A 5,854-nucleotide genomic window follows, 5' to 3' on the forward strand; every position below is an offset into this window, starting at 1 on the left:
CAGCTTGGGAATGCTCCCAGAGCCAATTCCTGGCATCACACACAACTGAGAAGGCAGATTCGTAATTTAAGTCTACTTTAAAATAAACAGAAAAGCCCTGTCATTAATCATAGCTTTTATTATACATGTTATGCAACTATTGGATCTACCTGATTTCCCTGACTGCCCCTTCCTGGCAGTTCTAGAGCTCCCAAGGACGTCTCTGCAGAACAGCACAGGGAGTCAGGAGGAAAAAGCCCTTGGGAAGCACCATGGGAAGTAAACTTCGCAAAAGATGGGGCTGTGGGCTTCCCACCCTCCTCACAAAGGACCATCAGCTGAGACCAGCAAGCACCTAATTTTTCCCAGCTATGGAACAGTCAGAGCATGCAGCGGGTGCTTGGAATAACAAGCAAGGCCAAGGCTTGCAAACACAAGATGTGGGCGACCAGGTGAAGGCTTTCTGGACCACCTCCAACCTCCTGCAGTCCCTAAAAAAGCAGTTTTAGGAATCAACATACTAGTATTTTCGCCTCAGAAAAACACTTGCATCCAAGCGCACTTTTACATCAAGTTGCTATTACTTATCATGACATTTTTGGGATGCTTTGAGGCATGTACCCAAAGAAGGCGGCTGTGCTTTTTATTGCACATCTGGGAATTGTCTCTGCTCTCCTTTACCAGCAGCAGCTTTGTGCTATGTTAGATTTTCTCCTAATTCCAGTAATTCCAGTCAGAAAAGTAGGTTCAGGCCTCTGAACAGAAATCATCCAGAGTGAGGTAACAGGGTTAAATCCACTCTGCACAGTAAAAGCAAATTAATCTAGGCTGATAAAGTGTGAGGCTTTAGTTGCCAAGAATCCACAAAAGCCTGTAGAGATTTAATCCTGCACTGCATTTCAAGAACACAGTAGGCCTGGAACCCCCTAGCCCAACCTTGTTTCCTCCAGCTCAGCTCAGCCCAGCCTCATGGCACACGGGTCCGGATTAGGTTTCTCACCTAAATGTACATAAAGGGTTTTCTACTTGCTGTTAACACTGTACATGCAGATAACAGTAAGGAATCTTTAATTAAGGCAACCTCTGGTGCATGGATTCCTATGCCACCAAAGTAAGACCTGGAGGGCCACCAGTCTTGCAAAAAAAGTGCAGACCCCAATGTTTAAACAGCCAAGAAGAGAGTCCCGTGTTCTACATTACTGCCTGAAATGTTCTTTTTCAGCTTGTTTTTATTGTACAGTTCTTCACATACCCAACGATTTTGCTCACTTACAGACTTGCCCCAGCCACAATCTAACCACATCTCCTGTGCCCATGCTTGCCACCAGGCACAGCAACAGGCACCCACTGGCTGTGTTGGAATGAGGAAAGGCAGAGCTCGGGGGGCAGCAGCCCCTCCTTGCCCACCTGACCCAGCAGATATATGGAGCCTGGCATTGCCAGGGGATCCAGCAGCGACCAGCGCTGCCAACCGGACACCTGTAGTTCCACGACCAGGAAAAAAATTCATGCTTTATGACTAGGATCTAAAGCAAATTTTATTGGGAGCTTTTATGTTGGTAGCTTTGAGTAGTTTTTATAGAGAGGAGTTCTGAAAACTGCCATAAAATTTTGCCTTGGGGGTTATGATTACATTTGTATCTCTCCCAAACTTAGATAAATAAAGACGACAGTTTTTACTGTAGAAGCTTAAAAGGTTAGAGTGGTATTTGGTCTGTGATGAACCTTTTATAGAGATGATGTTGTAAGAATTTATTCTTAAATATCAATAAAAAAATACAACTTAACACTTCTTGATAAAGCTATGGTGATTAGAAGAGCTGTCAAAGAGGTGGCAGCACTGCTGGTGGCTTCCTTCCTGCTCAAATCATGCTTTAGTACATTTTTGGTTGCTGGAAACTATTAACTAATTTGCAGTCTGTCAGAGGAAAAGTGTACTTTCTAAGGACAAAGCTTTGAGGTGTCCCAGTATTTGAGATCAGGTTCACCTCACAGCTGATTTTGGGGTTAAGCCAGTACACCCCCCTTTAGGAGGGACCTTGATCAGTTCTGTCTCTTTACACTCTTTGCAAAAAGTAAATGAGACACAACACCTGATTTAAGCAGCCCAGCAGGTGCCACAGCCCTGCCCTAAGCTCAGCACATTCAGCTCCCAACAGCCTGTGCTCAGGCTGTGTCCCCGCCCACACCTGCCCAGCAGTGGGGTTCCTCAAGCCTTACCAGCCCAACTCCCCTGTGTGATTCAGCACCTCAGTAACAGCAGCAGGCCTTTCCCAAGAGGAATTTCCCAAAGTCTCCTCTCCCAGACACCGCAACCACACGGACTGTTAGAAGGACTGTCACAAGCCTACAGGATGTGGGGTCCAAACCCCATGTCACAAAGAGGTCCCAGTTCCAGGAACACTGTGCACTGGTTGAAACATGCACTGCAGCTGGTCTCAGGGGAGTGAGGCACACACAGCATTAACACACTGATTTTCAAACACACAACAGCCTGTGTTAAAGTGAACACTTGAACAGTGGAAACAAGGACTTGTTGAACTTGCTCTCTCCTCCATCAAGCATAGCCATAATTGGGATTTCAAAATTCAACAAAAAGTAGTGATAATCTTATTTGTTTCAGACAGGATGATTAATTAGTGAGGAGAACTCCCTCAAAGCCTTCAGCAGAGCAGCTCTTGGCTAAGTGCAGCATGGGCACAGGCACCTCCCCACTCAGCCTGGCACCCCCCCCAATGTGTTCCACAAGGCTAAACCCTGCTCAAAGCCTCTATCAAATCAGGTGGTCTTGAACACACATCTGAATTAAATCTTTGCCCACAAATATGTTAACTGAAACAAACTGGACACCATCAGTAAGAAATCACACACATTATGACAAGTGCTCACAGTGAACCAGTGCTCTGCATAACTGGCAATAGACACAAAGTAAAATGGAAATCACAGCATCCAAAAGGAGACAACAAAGGCATGTGTGCAGAAAAAAGCTGCTTTATTTTTTTTAAAATCCCCTCCCTCTTACCTTAATTTATTCAGTCCAATGCAGCTCAAACAGGATCACTGTTCTGTTCCAGCCATCAGAAGAAAGGTGGATGTCCCTGAACGCACTTGGAATCACAGTGTTTGCATCTGTTTGTGTGCTTCAGTCAGTGTCAGCGTGTGTTTGTGTGCTTCAGTCAGTGTCAGCGTGTGTTTACGTGCTTCAGTGGTAATCTGTTTTTCAATGTGTTTAATGTATAAATAAGACTGGAGCATCTCCTACCTTAGCCTTCACCTCCTGCTGTGCCTCACGGTTGTCACCTGGCAGGTCCACTGTGGCCGTGCCAGGTACTACAGAGATCCAGGAGACAGCTGGGCCACAAGGCACTGCAATGCCTGCAAAAGGATGGTTAGCCAAGTCACGGGAAAATGCTCAAACATTTCATGATGAAAAATCTTTCATTCAACAGGTGCCTGAGCCCCAAAGACATAAGCTAAACATGTACTGAAGCACCTTGGTCAAACCATAAAGATTCCCCAATTCACTTGTATCCACAGAGGACAAGTAACCTGGAAATGCACAGCCACCCGCAAAGCCAGTCACTTCCCAGCAACTAGAGGCTGACCCACACAGAGTGAAGGGTGAAAACCAAATGTTTGCATCTCAAAGCTCAGGAACTAATGAAAAATGTTTTCACCCATTATTACCTGGGGACTTAAAGATACATGGTTTTTTTAGGAACCCCACATCTTCAATGTTTCTGGGGGAAGTAAAGAAGCTTAAAGCACAAAGTAATTTATTTGTTATGAATTACCACTTTAGGTCTTGTCTTGCTACAGATATTAATACTTCATTGTGTCCATATAAGGTTTAAAAATGTCACTGAAAATTACACAGAGTTTCATCCCAAGCTGGAATATAAGAAACTCAGTAATTTAAGGGAGGTCTGGGTGTTGCTTTAAAGCAGAGATGGTGGGTAGGACTCAAGCCTGTCCCCAGCTGAGGACTGCTCAGCTCTGCAGGCTGTGTGGTTGCTCAAAGTGCTGCCTGGCCCTTGACACCCTCCCCCAGACTCCCATCTTCCTGCAGGCTGATCATCAGCTATTCCAGTAACTCCTGAAGGCACTCCAAGAGTACATTTCACATCCCCTGCCTGGCTCCAAGGACTGAAGCAGGTGGATATTGCCCACGGGTGAACAGGGTTTCAGAGGCAGCGGAACGTCGCCAGCAGCTGGAGGCTGAAGGCAACAAGCCCGATCAAAGGAGCTGCTGTTACCTGAGGCCATCCCAGACCTGCGCCTCCGGAGAGATGCTGTGTGTTTGCCGTGCTCACAGCATTCCTTGGGATGCTGGGGACTGTCTGTGCGTAGGGCTTGGGGGGCTGCCCCAGCACCTGGGCCCCTGGCTCTCTGGGGTGGAAACTGGGAGCCAAGGCAGCACAGGAGGGAAGGACGCAGCCCTCACCACCCCAGGGCACAGGGGAAGGGGAGGCACTATCATCATCCTGCTGGGGACGTGCCCAGGAGAAGAGAACTGAGAAATGCCAAACAGAACGAGCCAGCTGAAACAGGAAGCCTCCAGAACACCTTCACCCAGTTTTGCATTCTTTCCTTTTTTTAAATAAAAATGTTCTGCTTGCCCCAGGCTTTACAGTACGTGTGTTGCACTGGAGGGCAGCACCCTAAGCTCAGCCCTCTGATGGGATGAGCAGAGACTCCACACGAGACAAGGCTACAGTCCCAGCACCAGTCATGTGCAACCCCATTCCAGAGCCCCAGTTCAGGCTCAGGACACCAACAGACATATTTGGATACCACTTGCCCTGTTTATCACAATTCTAGCAGAAGTGCTTGTGCTCCACATGGGTAGGAGACCGAGGAATGTCTTGGAGGAGGTGGGGGGTGGGGGGGTGGTTCAGGGAGTCCCCAAGCCCCTTTGCTCCTTACCACTATCCCTGTCTCATTGCAGTTATTTTCCTGCTCATGGTCACACACACAGAGCATAAGCAGGGGTTACCACAGGGCCTCTTTACCCCACAGGCCATGCACACAGGATGAGGATAGCTTCGGGGAGGAATTTTTGCCAGCATGTATCTTTTTGCTGTTGTTACAGGTTGGCTTCTCCACAGAGCACTGAGAGAGCGCCAAGTTTATTACTAACCAAGTTTATAATTTACAACCTGCGCAACTGAAGGCTGAAAACACAGCAATTTTGCAGGGTAATTCTGGGAAGTAACCATCCAGCAGCACCAATTATTAAAACCACTTGCACACAATAAAGCTATAAAGATTAAAAATATAGCACACTTGTCATTAACTATGGATGAAGTAATGTAATATGTATTATAGAGCAGCACAGGGCCAGCCGAGCACTACGGCACAGCCCTGCCGAGGAGCCCAAACCCCAGTCCCAGACCAGCATGCGTTTTGTCAGAGCCCAGGAACAAGTTTGTCATGCAAAATAAACACAGATGTTCCAGCAGTGACTGCAGCTCCCAGGCAGGGCCAGGCAAAGCAAGGGCTTTGGGAAGCAGGGCTCTGGGTGCTCTGCTGCTGCTCCACACACACCGTGGCATCCACTGAACTGTGCGCCATGCAGAGGGCGCATCCTGCTCTGGGGCTTTATCTGCTCTGCTCTTCACTATATTTGTCCCTGGATATTCTGTCCCGAAACACACTCAAATTGGCTCAGCATACTCTTGGGCCTGGCACGCTTCAGTGACACAAGCGCTCCATGGGTGCCTCGATGTTTCCAAAAGGCCCCAATTTATCAGCATCTCAGGCACCACTCTGCCATGTCACTGCAATCATTTCCTTTCTCCCCTCACTCTGTTCCCCACAGAAACAAATAATTTTCTCTCCTTTCACACACAGGAACATGCCTCAGTTCTTTTAA

The 5,854-nt window shown here is 47.5% G+C and overlaps 1 long non-coding RNA gene across 1 annotated transcript in view; it reads right to left on the reverse strand.

Annotated features, from left to right (window-relative positions):
• Positions 1–1,371: 1,371 nt before the first annotated feature.
• The window catches only part of LOC137472769 (uncharacterized), a 119,599-nt gene continuing 115,116 nt past the window's right edge, over positions 1,372–5,854 (reverse strand). The window contains exons 3-5 of the long non-coding RNA XR_010998401.1: positions 3,242–3,345; positions 3,002–3,108; positions 1,372–2,326 (exon numbers count right to left, since the gene is read on the reverse strand). This is a non-coding gene — a long non-coding RNA (uncharacterized lncRNA). The remainder of the gene's footprint in view (positions 2,327–3,001; positions 3,109–3,241; positions 3,346–5,854) is intronic.

This window comes from Anomalospiza imberbis, chromosome 4 (genome assembly GCF_031753505.1).
Source record: "Anomalospiza imberbis isolate Cuckoo-Finch-1a 21T00152 chromosome 4, ASM3175350v1, whole genome shotgun sequence".
NCBI classification, from domain to species: Eukaryota; Metazoa; Chordata; class Aves; order Passeriformes; family Viduidae; genus Anomalospiza; species Anomalospiza imberbis.